The sequence below is a fragment of the Muntiacus reevesi genome, chromosome X, assembly GCF_963930625.1.
Source record: "Muntiacus reevesi chromosome X, mMunRee1.1, whole genome shotgun sequence".
Taxonomy (NCBI): Eukaryota; Metazoa; Chordata; class Mammalia; order Artiodactyla; family Cervidae; genus Muntiacus; species Muntiacus reevesi.
In genome coordinates this window covers 101,621,700-101,640,424 of record NC_089271.1, presented here as the reverse complement: position 1 = coordinate 101,640,424, position 18,725 = coordinate 101,621,700, and positions in this window count along the sequence as shown.

The window sequence follows — 18,725 nt, the reverse complement described above, 5'->3', positions numbered from 1 at the left end:
GCCAGAACTCAGGAGGCAATGTGCATTCAATTCCACGGACACCTATCCTGCAAGAGTGTCCCCCACTGTTCAGGGCGTCAGGTGTCCACTCTCCCCTGTCTCACTCAGGGCTGGGGATTGGGGAGGCTGGACTGAATCTTCCAGGCAGATCTATAAAGTGCAGCACCTGAAACGAAGCAGAGGTTGGGGAGCATGAAATGTGGGGAACCAAACACTGACTCACATCAAGGGACCATGGAGGGCTTTTTAGATGGGAGTGTCATCTGGGCTGGGTCTCATAGTGAAGAGGGTCTCCTTGGCTGGGAAATGGGGGAAGGGCCACCAGAAGGGTCAGACCCATGAAGGGAACTGAGCCTAGTTGTGTAGCTGGAGCAAGGTCACCGGAAGGGGCCTGGGATACTAGCCTGGGTCCAACTCAGGGGCGACTCTAAGGCATCTGGCCATAACCCTGCGTACAGTTGATTAATGACCTTACTTGCCATTTGGAAGGCAAGCCCTGCCTCTCTGCCTGAAAAGAATTCATTGATTCAGTCATTTGGTTAGACAGTGATTTGACAAAGCTTTGTGTGCCTCATGTACACAGGGTCAGGCAGCAGATAGACAAGAGCGGTGCACAGGTGAGTCAGACCACAAGCATGGCTCTTTCCAGGATGAGCAGCTCTGGCAGCTGGTGCCTGTTCTCGCTGAACTGGGCATGGGCAACTTCTTCCACAGGCTGACTTCTCCTGACTTATGATGAGGTTTCCAATTCTTGTTCTTAAATCCAGAAAGAACTTTAGAGATATGATATTAGGTCTTTAAGTTCTGAGAGTTATTTCTCGGGAGATGGTTAGATACCTTCACCAACTCGGTGGACATGAATTTGAGCAAACTGGGAGATGGTGAAGGACAGGGAAGCCTGGCATGCTGCCTTCCATGGGGTCACAAAGAGTAGGACACGACTTAGCGACCAAACACACACAGAGGTGAGGGTGTTGGTCCCAGATTCTCCTGGCCCCCAGCAAGAAGTTGATTTGTCCCCTGTGGCACCCAGTGTCCCCCAGGCTGAGCAGAGTGGCTGCTGCTGGTGCATTGTGCAGAGAAGGAAGAAATGGTACAGGATTGCCCAGAACAACTCCCCAGTGGCCTGAGCTGTGGAGGCTTCAAGTGCCAGGAGGACTTTAGCAGTGTGGGCCCCTCGCTTACTGCCTTTGAAGGAGTAGTGCAGGCAGTGAAGACAAGATGATGTGGGAGGGTGGACTTGGCCTGTTGTATTGCCCACCTCGTGTTCCCAAATGATACTTGGAGGAGGCTTTAGGAATGGGGCCAGCTTTGTGTCTGAAATGAAACTAGAGTTTGACAATAATGTGCTGCTTGCTCGTGCCATCTGCTGGCCAGCTCTTCCAACGTCACTGTTATTTTTTTTTTTTAATTGAAGTATAGTTAGGACTTTCCTCATAACTCCATTGGTAAAGAATCCACCTGCAATGCAAGAGACCCCAGTTTGATTGCTGGGTTGGAAAGATCCCCTGGAGAAGGGAAAGGCTACCCACTCCAGCATTTTGGTCTGGAGAATTCCACGAACTGTATAATGTAGAGTTCATGGCGTCACAAAGAATCAGAGACCACTGAGTGACTCTCCCTCACTTTCACATGGTTGATTAACAATGTTGTGTCCATCGTTTCTGGTGTACGTCAAGGTCATTCACTATATAAATACTTCCAGATTCTTTTCCATTATAGGTTATTGTAGATAGTGAGTATAGTTCCCTGTTCTATACAGTAGGACCTTAATTATGTATTTTATACATTGTTGTTCAGTCAGTCAGTCGTGTCCGACTTTGTGACCCCACGGACTGCAGCACACCAGGCTTCCCTGTCTTTGACCCTCTCCCAGAGTTTGCTCAAACTCACGTCCATTGAGTCAGTGTTGCCATCCAATCATCTCACCCTCTAGCACTCTCTTCTCCTTCTGTCTTCAGTCTTTCCCAGCATCAGGGTCTTTTCCAGTAAGTTGGCTCTTCACATCAGGTAGCCAAAATATTGGAGCTTCAGCTTTAGCATCAGTCCTTCCAATGGATATTCAAGGTTGATTTCTTTAGAATTGACTGACTTGGTCTCCTTGCTGTCCAAGGGACTCTCAACATTCTTCCACAGCACCACTGTACTACTATTTATACATAGTTGTGTATCTATCTATTAATCCCAAACTCCTAACTTATCCCTTCCACTGTTTTTCCCCTTTGGTAACCAGAAGTTTATTCTCTGAGTCTGTTTCTGCTTTGCAAATAATTTCATTTGTATCATCTTTTTAGATTCCACATATAATTAATATCATAGGATATTTGTCTTTCTCTTTCTGACATGCTCCACTTAGTATGATAATCTCTAGGTCCATCCATGTTTCTGCAAGTGGTATTACTCCATTATTTTTCATGGCTGAGTATTTTTCCTGTGTGTGTGTGTGCGGGTGTGTGTGTGTGTGTACCACATCTTCCTTATCCATTTATCTGTTGATGGACATGTACATCGCTTCCATCTTGGCTACTATAAATAGTGATGCAATGAACATTGGGATGCCTGTATCTTTTCAAACTAGGGTTGTTGTCTTTTCCTGGTATATATCCAGAAGTGGGATTGCTAGATCATATGGTAGTTCTGTTTGCAATTGTTTAAGGAACCTCCATACTGTTTTTCATGTTGAATGTACCAATTTACTGTTCAACCAACAGTGTACAAGGGATACCATTTCTCTACACCCTCCCCAGCATTTATTCATCATAGGTTTTTTTTAATGATGGCCATTCTGTCCAGTGTAAGGTGATTCTTCTTTGGAGTTTTGATTTGCATGTGTCTGATAATTAAGAATATTGAGACTCTTTTCATGTGCTTTTTGGACATCTGTGTCTTCATTGGGGAAATGTCTATTCCGTGCTCTGACCATTTTTTGATTGGGTTGTCTTTTTTTTTTTTTTTTTGCAGCTTCAGTTTTAATTAAATATGGTTAACAATAAGAGCTTCCATGGCAGAAAGCTCCATGCAGTGGTTGGAGGGTGTGAATATACAAATGAGGCACCTAACCTAATATGTAATACATTGTAAAGTATTTCATTTCCTTTTCCTCCTTGACCATTTCTGCCTTCTTAATCCTTCTGTCTTTCCCAAGGCATCGAGATGTCAGATACATAGCAGTGGATATTAAAATGGATTCTTAACTCTCATTCCCACAAAATATAGCAACTGAATTTGCATGTTCCATGCATTGAGCTTAGAGCAGGAGCCTAGACATAGGCACAGAAGCCCATTATTTGTATCCCACGGGCCCGCGAGGGTGGATGACTACTTTTCTTAGTGGATGTGTGTCCATGTAGCTCATAGGCTGGGCCAATGCATAGGGCACACAGAGGGGCTGCCTATTTTGCTCATGATGTGAATGACATGATCCAGAGTCTGGGCTTTTGGATACAGGGACCTGGGTATGGTCATCAGCTCTTCTCTTGTTGTGTAGCCTTGGCACTTACTATCTCTGGGTGTCTCTCTCCTCTGTTGAAAACCAGGTACCCAAAATGCTGCTCATGTCACAGGGCTTTTGCAGGGCATAGCCGTGGATGTCATGTTGTCTCCCACTGGGGCTCAGGGTCTGTCTTTGCTTCTACTTCTGCAGTTGGGAGGTTATTCCAGCAACACTGCCTATGAAGATTTTTCTTGATTCCCAGACTTTGTAAATTTCAGAATCCTCTAACAATGTTCAAGGGACTATAATATGATCTTGGTGAAATTCCCTTATGCTATTTGGAAGTTGTCAGTTGTGCATGTAGAAAATTAGGTGATTGGTCCTGAACAGAGAGTCTCCAACCTTTGTGTCCATGGGCTATCTAACTGGGGTTGGAGTGGGGTTCAGCCTCCCAAACAGATCACAGGCAGGCTGCTCAGCTGAAGCGAGGCCTGTTCCCTCTCCCTCTTCTTCCTAATGTCTTCCTGACCCACTCTTCATACAGGCCCCCAACGTTGCCACAGAACACAGTTGGAAAACTAGATCTCAGATTTCAGTGTGCATTCAGATCCCTCCGTGATCTTGTCAAAAGTGGCTTCTCATTCAGATGTTCTCCGGTGGGCCTGAGATTCTGTACTTCTGACCAGATCCCAGTTGATGCCTAAGTGTCTGGTCCGTGGATAGCATTTTGAAAAGCAAGGGTCTGATCATAGACTGCCTTTGACGTTTCACATCCTTTGATTTGGAGTTCTTACTGTTACTTTGATTGTGTCATAAAGTAAAAATCTGTGTTGAATGAATGTTTCTATTAAGGGCAAAATACTCAACTATATAGATCTGGAAACTGACCTGGGATATGAAGAAGAGAAAGTATTTTTTTCTCAACTGCGAGTATCTGAAACATCTGTCAAATATTTTCTGAAGAACACAATTTGGGTTAAGAAGCTGTTTCACTTTGTCAGGAAGAGTTCCAATTTGGTTTGCTTGTAGTCTGGATCATATGGAAAGTGTTAGTAGATGAGTTGTGTCTGACTCTTTGCAACCCCATGGACTGTAATCCACCAGGTTTCTCTGTCCATGGAATTTGCCAGGCCAGAACATTGGCGTGGATAGTCATTCCATTCTCAAGGGGATCTTTCCAACCGAGGGATTGAAACTGGGTCGTCTGCATGCAGGCAGATTCTTTACCATCTGAGTCACAAGGTAAGCTATTGCACACTTTTCTTTTTTTTTTTTTTCCAGTGAGTTTTGTCAAACATTGATATGAATCAGCCATAGAGTTACACGTATTCTCCATCCCGATTCCCCTCCCACCTCCCTCTCCACCCGATTCCTCTGGGTCTTCCCAGTGCACCAGGCCCGAGCACTTGACTCATGCATCCCACCTGGGCTGGTAATCTGTTTCACCATAGATAATATACATGCTGTTCTTTCGAAACATCCCACCCTCACCTTCTCCCACAGAGTTCAAAAGTCTGTTCTGTACTTCTGTGTCTCTTTTTCTGTTTTGTAATGCACACTTTTCTAAGGGAACATCTGATGGAAACAAGCAACCTGCTTTCAGACCCTGGCTGAGGCCTGTCTCCACACTCTAGGTCTAAGTGAAGGTTCAGAATTGTGGACAGCTGTTAGTGTGTCTGGCATCCATGTGCTTGACCGGCTACAGTCCATGGGGGTGGGAAAGAGTTGGACATGACAAAGCGGCTAAGACAAAATATAGCTATAGAAAATTTATAGATTACATTTGAAAAAAAAAAAACTGTTCACAGTTGGAAAGGTTACTCTCACTTAGCAAAATTGTCTACATATGAGAAGGGATTTCTTTTTAATTTTATTTTTTGTGATGTGGGTAACATAGACCATTGTATTCATTTCAAGCTTGCAACATATTAATTTCGGTATTTGGGTATATTGTAAAATGATAACCACAGTAAGTCTAGTTAACCTCCATCACCACACCTGTTATAAATTGTTTTCTTGTGAAGACTTTGAAGATCTATTCTCTTAACACCTTTTCAATACATAATACAGTATCGTTAACTCTAGTCACCATTGCATCCCCATGATTTATTAATTTCACAACTGCAGGTTCATACATTTGACCATAAATTTGACCACCCTTAAACTAAGGGGGATTTCGTCTTCATCATACCCAGTAGCATCTGGCACCATTAATTCAGGGAGATGACATCAATCCTCAGCTTGACTAGATTGGTTTTTCATCCTGCTCAAGGTGTGCTTGATGGCGGAGGGTTGTCCACTGAGAAGTGCCAGTGTCTACACAGGGCTGTGACAGTCACTCCCTCTCCACAGGGCGACGTCCCGACCCAGGAGCGCATCCACATGTAATACCAGAACCACATCATGTACCTTTCCAGGGACTCAGGACTGGACACCATCGATGACTGTGCTGGCACCACTGCAGGCACACAGACTGCCCCCAGGACGGACAGCTTGGATTCCCATGACAGCATCTCCAGGTATGTCACGTACTCCATGGTGGTGCTGCTTTCCACAGGAATGACAGAGGTGCAAGATGATGGGATAGGTGCAAGCTAATCAGAACCTTGGGGGTGCCAGCTGCTCTGGGATTGTCTACCTGGGCATGGCCCAGCAGAGGATTACTGCCCCTGTTCCAGGCAGAGAGAAGCAGCAATCAGTAATAAATTATTAGAAAGACCCAGATGGCCCATGGGAGCAGGACGTGTATTCCCAAGCTGGAGTCAAGTCACACGAGCCTCCTGACATAAAATGAGTAATTGTATCAAGAACTGCATCTTCAATGGCTTTAAAATGCTGTTCCACAAAGTATCTTCTGTTCTAGAATCTTCTGCCACCTGTTTCTGTCCTCCATATTCTCCTTTCAGAAATTTTATTTTATGATTCGGAATAGTAAAAATTAGAGAAGTGGTTCTGTGAACCCCACCTACCGCGTTGTGTGCTCACATCCCAGCTACACACAGGCCCCTGCACTGACCCTTTCCCAAGGTTGCACTGACAGTGTGTGTGGGTTTCCTCATTTCTTCCTTAACAGACCCCTTGAAATGTACTGTTATCATCCCCATTTGATGGGGACATGAACTTCTCATGAAATTTCATGAGGCTGTAGACTGGTTCCCACAAGTGAAAACCCGGCATAATTACACATTTTTCCCCATAGAACTTCAGGCATTTCTCAGGCTTCCTGAGTAATATGCATGAGCCTGGCTTAAGAATAGTGACTCCGGAACCAACCTCTGAACCAAATGAATCAAACAGAAAATTAGAAAGTGAGCTGAAAATCAGTCGTTCATAAAATAAATATACACAGTTCCTGTATTCGTAACTTTCAGCTGTGTAACAACTAATAATACGGTCAGTTAAGAAAGTAACTATATATTGTAAACCACAACTTTAGCAGGGAGAATAAGAAAAAGAAAACAAAGACTGGTTAAAATAAAAATCAAGTAACTGACTTTAAATCTGATCCAAGATGACAAATCTGCACCATCATCAAAAACTGTGAGTTGGGACATATTAAAATTCATTGATTGCCTCTTAACAAAGACTGAGTGTCAACATATTCCAACATTTTAAAATGGTCAATCCTTCCATAAATTTACTACTAGAGAACCAATACCTTTAAAATTATTTTTAAGGTCCTTTTACTCATTATTTGTAACATAAAGAAAAGGGAGGCACACTATAGGTCATTTGTGCCCTTAGTAAGTGAGTGAACTTATTTGCCCTCTTCTTAAAGGCCAAGGAGAACTTCCATTTTGTTTGTTTGTTTGTTTAGGAAATTTTCATGTTTTCCAAACAATTGTGCATCTGCAATAGAGTCCATAGGAATCCACACTGATTTCTGAGGAGACAGCAGTCTTCTCTGGGAGAGAGCCCAGTGTGGACATTTGCTGTCAAAACACCCATGCCCTAGGGCAGGTAGCATCACCCCCAGCAGGGAGGCAGGGGCCCACAAGCTCTATGTGGCCTGGACCCTCAAGGACCCAGCCTGCAAGGAGTTGCCCCACCTGCCCCATCACACCCACTTTTCCCGTCAGCAGACAGTAGAGGGGATTAGGGTAGGAACCTAACAAATGTGCTTATGTTCCCTTTGAATTCTTGGAACAGTCATGATTTCGTTCAAATCCAGATGTAAAAAATGGCTGTTTTATGAAATCAGACATCCTCTACCTTACCAGAAAATAAATTAAAGTTCCTTCATGAAACATTGGTGACATCCCAAGGAACATTCCTAGATACATTCAGAGTGGTTATTATTTGAGCCTCCATGTCAAGAGCTTCAGGGGGTGTTCCTCTCTGGGGTTAAACTCTGCATGTGAACTGTGATTATGCCTCCATCTGAGGTGTTAGGTGCTACTGGGTAGCAGCTCAGCCCTGAATCTACCTCGTTTTCCTCCCAGACTGTTGAGTGACAGGCGCTGAGGATTCAGTCCATAGGATCTCTCTCTGCTGACACCCGCTTAGACCTAGAATGTGATCACAGAGAAAACCTCACATTAGGCCCAATGAACAGCTAACAGACAAAATGACCCTGCCACTTCTGGACTTCCTATGTTGCTGCCTTTGTACCATTTCCTTTCTATTCCTTTTGATGTTGGTTTATATCCAGTTGCATATGAAACCAGACTCTCTTCTTCAAGCCATCCAAATTCGTTCAATTGAATATCACTCAGACGATGGGGTGGAAAATTCAGATTGTTGCAGTCAATCCGGAGCTTCCTTCTTTTCTTTTGGAAACTGTTTTCTTAAAATGAGGTTTTATATAAATTTTATTTGAGCAGGTATTTCTGCATAAGATTTGAACTCAGGATTGGAGAAAGGGGGCTCTGAATAAAATATATTTCCTGTCATTAAAAAAACCCCTCAGCTATACAATTGTAAAGATGAATTCTGCTCTGTGAGAGGTCAGGACTTGTCATTAATCTAGTTCCCTGCCCCACCCAGAGAGCGACACTTCATCCTTTATCAGCAGTTCTGTTCTCAGCCCAGTGCTATCCTGTCTTCTTCCCCTCTCTGTCCTGGAGCCCTGGTGCCGTGGCCACTGTCCGTGGTGCTGGAGTGGTGGGTGGTCTGCTACATGGCACCATCTGGGTTTGATGTGTGTGACTAGTGTTCTGGTGCTCTTTTGACACTGTGCCTCTGTAACTGTTTGTGCTGCTAGCTGCTACACGGGAGCAACCATGTCTCAAGACAGTCCACCCTTGATGATTTAGATGGACCAGAAACTGTGGCTAAAATGAGTGAGCACACTTGGCCTGGGCTCCATAAATTGCTCAGCATGGATGTGTCCTGATGAGGTGCTTAGCCTCCAGGTGCTCACCCTTGCATGCTTTGTCCATGACCGTGTGAAACCCTTCCTATGTCATTGCACAGATGAGTTATTGTGACCTGTGTGTTTTCGTTCACTTTTGTCTTAAGAAGGTGCATGACTCATGATAGAATAACAAGCATCATTCCAGGGACACAACTGGTCATTCCCAGGATAGCATTCTATTCAACTAACTGCTCTTTGCTTTTTGTCTGTTAGGAGTTTCTTAAAAATCCTACTATAAACATAGTCCTCCATTTTGTAAATATGTCACACTTCTTATTTCCAAAGGAGCAAGCATGTTTCCTCCTTGGTTGAGGGTGACATTGGCAGTCCTCATGGGGAGAAATGAGTCAGGAAGAGTAGGAAACTTTCTCATAATTTTGTCCAAAACTCCACACTGCTGCTGCTGCTGCTAAGTCGCTTCAGTCTACACAGTAGGAGATATTCCCCAATCCTGTATGTAGTCACATTTGGTCAATACAGAATGAATCTGTCCACACGCTACATGCCCAACTGACATGAAAGCTAGAATATATTCAACCACTGTTTTTAAAATAATATTATTATGCAGTAGAATATATTACTTTGAGAGACATTAACTAATTTTGTTTGGGAAAGATTACTTTGGGCTGTGATTTCTCATTTAATCCCATGATAAAAACTATGATCATCCATAGAAATGAAATCACTTGCTTAAAATCCAAAAGCTCTTCTTTGAAAAGTCAACAGGAACACAGAAACACAAGCTATATTGTGCTTATTATGACACCGAACAACCACCCAAATAACCCAATTCGAAACTAAGGGCAGTGTGGGCAACTCAGCCAGAGAATTTTCAGCATTACTTTACTAGTGTTTGAGATAAGTGCAATCGTGTGGTAGTTTGAGCATTCTTTGGCATTGACGTTCTTTGGTATTGGAATGAAAGCTGAGCTTTGCCAGTCCTGTGGCCACTGAAGAGTTTTTCAAATTTGCTGGTATGTTGAGTGCAGCACTTTCACAGCATCATCTTATAGGATTTGAAATAGCTCCACTGGAATTCCATCACCTCCACTAGCATTGTGAGTAGTGATGCTTCCTAAGGCCCACTTGACTTCACATTCCAGAATGTCTGGCTCTAGGTGAGTGAACACACAATCGTGATTATCAGGGTCATGAAGATCTCCTTTGTATAGTTCTTCTGTGTATCTTGCCATGTCTTTTTAATACCTTCTGCTTCTGTTAGGTCCACAAGTCCTTGATTAATGGCCAATTACAAAAGAAGATATTTTAAAGTTCATTAATACCTTGTCCCAGAGACAAGGGAAAGAGAGGATACTTCCATGAATTTCTTGGGCATTACTTCAAAGGAGTGTGACCAAAGTTCTGCAGGATTCCTAGAAGATATGGTGTGGAAGACACCTCCATTGCCCCTGTGGTCAGCAGCAATGTGACAAGAGCCAGAACCCCTTTCCTTCCTGCCCCATAAACACATCTTTTTGGGGTTTATCCAATATGCAAAAGGACACCTCACAGCAGTGGTCCCATTCAGACATTCCCTTCAGCCCTAAGTCACAATGCAATACTGAGGGATACCACCATGCAGCCCATCACAAGAACCCTTCCTGTGAGAGCCCTTCCTCTCACAGAAGGAATCCAGCTTCCCAAAGACCCAAAGAGCCCTGGTTCATGCACCAACCCCAGGGTGCTCCTCCTGGAGCTTCGCCCTGTGTTGCTTGTTCTGTGGGACTAGGGGAGGTCTATGCAGATTCCTTGTGTGACTCTTGCCCCTAGACCATCACTCTAGGTATGGGGGTGCCCTGCTTCTCCTTGTGTCTTCACTGCTAACACAGCCTTTCAGGGAGAAGAGGCTGTGTAAAGGTCTTCAGAATAAATGAGCCAGTGGGCAAGGGCTCAGATTATTTGTTGGCTACTTCCGTAAATAAGCCAGACAAACCCAAATAAACAGATAACTTAGGTTTTGAGAGTGATATCCCAAAAGGACAGGAACATGAATTCACTATGATCACCGTGATTATAATCTAAATCTTCCCCCATCAGTATTGCTGCTAAGTAAGCTCAAGTTTGCAAAACAGTTCTAATTTACATTCCAATGTATCCCCTTCTGGGTCACAAAACAAAATGGAAAACTTCCCCATCTCTTTTACAAAAGAGCAAAACTCCTGTACTTGAACTCGGTAACTACAAACACATTTTGATCCTCATCATTCACAAATTAAGACATTACATGTTATTTAACCTTCTATTAAACTATCAGAGTTTGAAATGTTTCTAAAGAAAGCAGAGATGAATCTCCATGTCATCATAGAAAAAAAGAACCCAAAGATGCTACACACCAGTTCCCCAAACTTGCCCAGGCCCTCACTTCTGAGAAGGCTGACCACTCCTTCTTCAATGACAGAGGGAAGGATCACCTGACTCCTGCTCTGGCTCAGGCGCCCTCTTCCTCCTCCCTTGCAGCCTCTGCAGACAGGGGTGGGAAGGCCCTCAAAGCCCTTTGTTTGACCCTGAGCACACATGCCATGACTTGCCACTTGCTGGTCTCCAGATAGGCCCAGGGATCCCACAGGAACTCATAGCGGGCAGAGTGACTGCACTCCCCGGGTGCAGAGGAGGCCAAGGGGGATGCAGCCTCCCCGACCTCAGCCCCCAAGAGCTGAACCTCCACCGCACCCTGGGCTTCGCCTGGGTCCTGAAGGTCTTCCTCGTGCCTGCTTGGCTTGCTCAGCTCACTCATCTCGACCATGAGTGTGTTGCCTGTGATGAAACCACAGACAGGGGTGAGGCAGGGGACAGATGGGTACCACAGGTCTTGGCTGAAAATCACACCCGGGATGGTCTGACACAGGCCACTTAAAAACCTCCTATTGAGGGGTCCCCTCAGTCCGCCCACAGGGTCCTCAGTCCTCCCTCAGGGTCCTCACCTAAACTCCTTCAGAACCTAAGAATCTCCTGTCCAATCTCTGAGGCCCCGCCCCTTACATCACATCTCCAGTGTTGCTAGACCCTGTGCCCATGCAGCCAGCAGAGTCGCCCCGGGCGGAAAGCGGGTTCCAGGATCTGTGGGGTTGCCTGTGCCCTCTCTCAAGGTCCTCATCTCGAGCCCTGGCAGATCTAGGGATGCCCCTTGTGTTGACCAGAGACAGGGCCCTCACACCAGGCCATCACTGACCTGACACTCTCAGGGGGAGTCTGCGGACATGACATCAGGGCTCCAAGCCCAGGGCTTCCCAGAACTGAGATGTTGCCCTGACATTCCTCAACCCTCCTCCTGCTCTTCACTTTGACTCTCAGCAGGTCTGGGTACCACACTCGTACCCCGACATTGCTCCCCTTAGAACCAGACCCTCCTCAGCTGGAATCCCTGAGAGGCAAGCAGGAGTAGGGCGCTCTTTACCACAATCCTGCTGAGGTCTCCCAGGGCTGAGAGCATTGATGACCTTGATGTCCTGGTGTCCCAGTCGTCCCCTCAGGGTTCCACCTTGACTCTTGACACAGCTGGTCTCCTTCACTCTGCTGACCTGAACACGGGCACCTGACCCAGGCCCTCACTTCTCCCTTCCCATCAGGATCAGTGATGTCACATCTGGACATCAGGATGCATGGTCCCCCAGGGCTGTCGGGAGGGTGGCACATGCATCCCCTGGGGAGCCTCAGTCTCCTCTGGTCCTACCTCGTATCTGGGTAGGACGTGTGCACCTCCCTCTGCCCACCTGTGACTGTGCCCCAAAGACCAAGCCTCTGAATCCGAGTTCACTGAGGAAGTAAGGGGGCTTGGGGTCTCAGCCTGACAGCCCAGACGGGGCCCCCAGGAGGCCCAGTAGTGGTGGAGTTGTGTTCTATGGGGCCCTCTGTTCCGGGGTGCCTGGACCCCCTCATCCTCTCTCAGGATGGTGCCTCCTTAACACTTGAGAGAAGACTGCAGTCCCAGCACAAATGCTGGATGGGAGGCTGCTGCACCCATGACAGTCAGGGACCACTCACCTTCCCATGGGGCCCCTCAGGAATCACCACACTTGTAAAGTTTTGTATTAAAGATGTTTTAGCCAAAGACAGTGACGAGTGGCACATGAGTTAGCAAGAATTCAGCAGCCTGGAGATGGCCATGGCCGCGCATAGTGACTTCACACTCCTCCTCTCCGGGGTATCCCAAGGGTCGTCTCCTGGTGGCTCTCTTTCACTGGTCTACCTGGATGTCCCCCCACCATGGACCCTTATTGTGCAGAGTGGCCAGAGGGGTCGAGGAGGCCACGAACTACTTTGTTTTGGATTCTAAGTCCCCACTGCTTGGGTGACCTTAGACTCTTCTACCAGGAAGGAGAGGCATTCGGGAGGAGGGTGGGTGGCTGAGCTGCTGTGCCCCTGGGGCCCCTGAGGGCCAAGGATTCAGCCTCACTGCAGTCCAGCCCAGCCCCCATGATGGCCTGGCTGACCCCAGCCCCCAAAACTTCCCAGAGCACTGCTCGAAGATCAGAGGTGCTGCCTGAGTTAGACATGGGCATCCCCATGTTTGCTCAGGGCGGGGGCATGCAGAGCTCATCGTCTGGACGGTTTGCATGGGGCCTCAGGAATCCCTTGGTTGGGACCTCAGACCCTGGAGATGGGGACATTTCCTCCCTTTCCAGAGGCTCAGCGGATGGCTGAGCACCTTGCTGCCCATTCAAAGGCCTTGTTTGTGGGGCTGGGCATGGACAAAACTCAGGCCATGGTGTCTCATCAGTCTCCCCTGCCAGTTAGTAACTCGACTCGTCCCAGGGCCCTTCCTCATGACAGTTCCCACAGAGTCCCAGGCGGTTCCTCCAGCAGAGAGCTGGCACTCCAGACCACCGCCAAGTTTGCTCTTCACAGGTTAAGCCTTGTTTCTGTCATCCAGTAATCAGATTCTTCCAGCCTCCCCACCTCATCCCTGTTTGGCAATGGCACCGCCCTTTGTGAAACGACAGAGCAGGGGAGCCCAGGGGACGAAAGAGCCACTGAGGACCCAAGATGAGCACTTGGCCGAGGGAGGCTCAGGGAGAGCTGGTGGGAAGTGAGTTGGCCGTGGATTACCGGCTCCCCGGGGTCTGCCCTATTGGGCCCCCAAAGTCACCCTAAGCTAGCTGGAGCACCTGTGAGGCAGGACCCCTCTCTGAGACACCCTGTCTGGTTGAACTGCGTTTCCACTCTCCTCGACAGTGTTGCCTGTGCGGCTTCAGGGACAGAACAAAACCCATGCCTTTAGAGCCACCTGGCCTCTCCTCGGATGACCAGGGCATGCCTGGGGCTCGAGATAGCTTGACTGTCCAGGGCCAGCCCATAAGGGCCATGCTCCCTCCCTCCAGTCTTTTGTGACCTTATGTTGCCGCCTCTGCCCGGCCCAGAAAGACCCATGCTTAGCCACTTCACTCCACAGACATCAGTTGAAAGCTACCAAGGACTGAGTGGGGGGAGTGATGTACCCCATGGGTCTCTTTGGACGTCAGGCAGCCTTGGCTTTGTAAATAAAAGTTACCTTTTGTGACAAGCAGGTGACTTGAGATTGCAATCAGCACATCTCCACTTTATAGATTGACAGGTAAGCAGGTGCCACACATGCTGAGATTCCTGGGAATGTGGTTTTTAATAGCAGCATCTGAATGTAATTCCAGGTCAGGTGGCATACGGAAGTCAAGACAAAAAAATCAAATGAAACCTTCTGAAAAGGTAAGGTGTTCACCGGACAGCGAACCTTCATAAGGAGCTGTGTTTTGACTTGGAAGTGAGTAGCTTGGTCAGGCGTCATGGCAGCTCAGTGCTGGGGCTGACAGAGGTCTGGCCTGCACCGCCCTGTGCCCTTTCTCAGGGGCCTCCTCTGCCTGCACCAGACTGCCAACAAGGAGACCCAGCCTTTCGGTTTTGGTGGACTGGTGTGAGCGCTCTCCCCTCTCCTGACCTTAGAGCCCTTGTCTCTGCAGCATGACCCTGGAGGGCTCTTTGCTATGCTCCTCAGGACAAACACTCTTTTAAGAGAAAGCGTGTTATAAAATGGACACCCCAGCAAGCAAAGGGTGCTGAGGTGTGACACCCTTGGAGTGCTCAGCTGAAAAGGGAAAAGAAAGGAGAAACAAGAAAATGTCACCAGATGCAGGCCGTGCAATGAAGCCAAAGCTCGGGCCTGCTGTCCAGACACCAGCGAGTCCCCAAACTGAACACCCGCAGGCCTCGGACAGGGACCACAATCTCCAGCCCTGTGCATTGCAGGACAGGAAGGGATCTTTGGAGGCCCCCGACAAGGACAGGCTTAATTTCTCCTCATATGTCAAGTGAGGAGCCTCCTGGACAGTGTTCCTTTTTCCATGGAGCCACTCCACCAGGCTCTTGTCAAGCCCTTGATGGGTCTTTTCAATGAGTGGGTGCAGAGCATCTGAGGGGCTTCCCTGAGTGTGTACAAGGTACCCATATTGTGCTGGAGGTGGGCAGGCATATGTCCTGCCTTCCGAGCAAGCAGCTGCCTGAGGGGACTCAAATGTTAAGGCAGGCCCAGGATGGAGGCGCTGAAGTCCTGTGCTGGGTGGGAAATCCCTTGTGTTTTCAGGCTCCTTATTCCATGGAGTGTTCTGACGCCAGGACCGCCTCTATCTGTCTCAATAGGTTGCATATTTGGAGTCCTCTAGGGGTGAAACTGAACACCGTGGGGATTATGGGAAACAATGGCTGGAGTTTATGGGAAAGAGCGACTGCCTGAACAGCAATAGAAGGGGTTCTGGGCCTGAGCCATGATGGGCATCCAGATGGTGCACAGAGGTGCCAGCATGGCCACTGGGAGCTGCCCAGGAAGCAGGCTGAAAATCTTGGTGGGCACAGTGTTCAGGGCCACCACCACCACAGGAGGAGGCATGTGTTCAGGAGGCCAGGTGAAGCAGAGCCACGGGCACATGTAAAATCGGGAGAGGCCACATCAAAATCTGGATTTACAGCTCAATTAAAAAGAAAAAAAAGTTTCGGGGGGAACACTGACAATACTTGGCCCCTGTGCTTGGCCAGTGTTTCTCCTGGAGCTGGGCAGTTTTATTCATTTTATCAGCCAGCGAGCTCCCAACAGCATCTGTATTTGTGTGTTCCTTTTGTCTTTCCCTGCTCCACAACCTTCTGTTCTGGCCATAGAATGACCCTATTGTGACTTCTCACATAGGACTGTACTTCCAACTTCTGGGTTAGCGGTGCAGGCAGTGACTTTCCCCTCTCTCTCCTATTGTTAGCTTTTCTACGAAGCCTCCTCCCAGTCTGCCATTCGTATCTGACCTTACTCTTCAGTGTCTCTTCTGAACCTTGTTCAGATCTGAGCAGGCAAACTTCACACCTGCCTCTGCCCTAGGTATTTGCATACGTTCTATGGCCTCCACTAGACTCTCATGATGATTTCTGTCTTACTGATTGCCACCTTGACTGCCGTTCCCCCTAGACACCCTGTACATAGTCAGTTCAGTTCAGTCTCTCAGTCGTGTCTGTTTGCGACCCAATGGACTGCAGCACGCCAGGCCTCCCTGCCCATCGCCAACTCCCAGAGTTAACTCACACACATGTCCATTGAGTCGGTAATGCCATCCAACCATCTCATCTGTAGGTGCTTAATACTTAACATCCTGATAGTCTTGTTGGCTTGGCCTGATACTAAGGAAGGAAAGTTGCTATCAACATAGGAATAGATTCAGCACAGAAAATCATGGTACACTAACTCAGAGGAGCAGTGACAAGTGAAGGAATTCAGCAGCAAAGACCATGGGAAAACACTCCTTGCTTGAACTGAGCTAAGCCTGTTCAGAGATATTCCCATTCAGAGATATTTCACAATGTGGCTCAGTGGTAAAGAATCTGCCTGCAATGCAGAAGATGAGGGTTTGATCCCTGGGTCAGGAAGCACCCCTGGAGGAGGAAATGACAACCCACTCTAGTATTCTTGCATGGGAAAACCCATGGACAGAAGAGCCTGGAGAACTGCGGTCCATGTGGTAACAAAGAGTCGGACACAACTGAGCGACTGAGCATGTAGGATCTCACTCAAATTGGAAGTGGCCTCATTCCTTGCAACAGCAATGCTCTCCTGACGGTGGCTGATCAATGGCGTGCTGGCAGCTGGAGGAGTGATAGGTGGTCTGGCCTGTGCAGCCAGTGCTTGCAAGTCTGACGGTCACGTGTTCTGACAATCCCATGGGCAACGTGCTACTTCCCCTTCCCACTAGAACAGGCTAGACTGCAGGGTTGATGTGCAGAGCACAGAAATCACTATTTATTGGCTGTCTCCACCTGTGAAACCACCTGGAGACTAGGGAAAAGGCCACGAACAGACGTTTGGAGGTGGGATGGGGGCTGGAAAGAAAAGACCTAACTTCTATTTTCCTTTAAACCACTAAGATCAATTTTTCTCTGCGGTCCTTGCTCTTTAGTCATGAAAAAACTTCTTCTCCAGAATGAATGAAATCACGCTCGTGAGGAATTGAGAACAACTCTTGCTAGGTGAGTAACTAACTGGAGCTTCTAGAAAGTCTCCACTGAAGAAATCAGGCTCGATACTTCTGACTATGTGTTTGTGCTAAGTCATTCAAGGACTGTAGCCCACCAGGCTCCTCTGTCCATGGAATTCTCCAGGCAAGAGTACTGGAGTGGGTTGCCATTTCCTTGTCCGCGAGATCTTCCCAACCCATGGGTCGAACCTGCATCTCTTATGTCTCTGGCATTGGCAGGCAGGTTCATTTCCACTGGAGCCACTTGGGAAGCTTTTATTTTATGGGTGGTAGAGAATTAAGCAGCAGAGTGACATGATCACACCTAGGCTCTCTCATCCTCCTCAGTTCCTTTTCTAAGTGGGATTTGGATCTGTTTTCTGGGTATGAGAAAGGCTTAAATGTTCTCAGTTTGCGATGTAATTATGAATACCTCAAAAGAAGGGCACCATTTAAACTCCCATCTAAGATCAACCATTTGCTCATTTTGACATCAAGTTGCTTCAATAAGACACACTTTCAGTTCACCTGTGTTCTCTATATTCTTTCAGATCAAACTCAATCCAGTGACTGCTCGACATCATGGCCCCAACTCATGAAAGCATGAAGTATTGATGAGGAGCTGAAAACATCAGCTGAGCATCGTCATTGTGTCTGATGGACTCTCTAACCTATGGTCATGTGCAATATTGCATTTGCATCTGAATATTGGTCCTAGGCCTATTTTTGTGCTTAGATTTCTATCACCTTACTGTCTTGACCTCTCTGTTGCTAGAAGGGTGGATTTGCTAACCAAACACAGTCTCAGGTCCTTTGGACTTACGCAAAAGTGAAACAGAATTACTCAATACTGGTTTCATACACTCACTTTTGTATAATAGTGACAGGAAGGCCATGCCTGGAATTCAGACTGTGCAGGCACTTGTATCTTGTGTACTGACATTTAACACATACACTATCAGGGAATGGTCAGAATGTTTATGCTGTTAGAAGAGTCAAAGGTCTCTGTATCTTGAATGTGCCACAGGATATGTTAGGAAAGGCCTGGGTTTTATACTTCTGGAAGTCATCAGAATATTGTATTCCTTCAAACCAAAATAGCATTCCTATTGTGTCTGGTTGGTCATTTCCTCCTAAATGCCACTTCTGTTCTCCCAGCACTTGGAGGACATGGGCTCAGCTTGTCATTCTATGAGGAACTCTTTCTTGTCACCATTTTGTTCTTTCACAGCAGTGATCAGATTTTCATGAAAAAAAAAAAAAAAAGTGGATGTTTTAAACCTACCCATGTGCTCAAACAGTTCTGTCTCTCTTGGCTGTGTGTCAGGCACCTCTCCACAGATGTTTGCAGAGATGTCCTTGTGTCACTGCTCCCGTTTGTGTTTATGGTCGTGTTGACCTGTTACATGTACTGGGGGCCAAATAGAGTTGATCCATCCAGATTGCAGGAGCCATGAGTAAGACATTATTTAGCAAACAC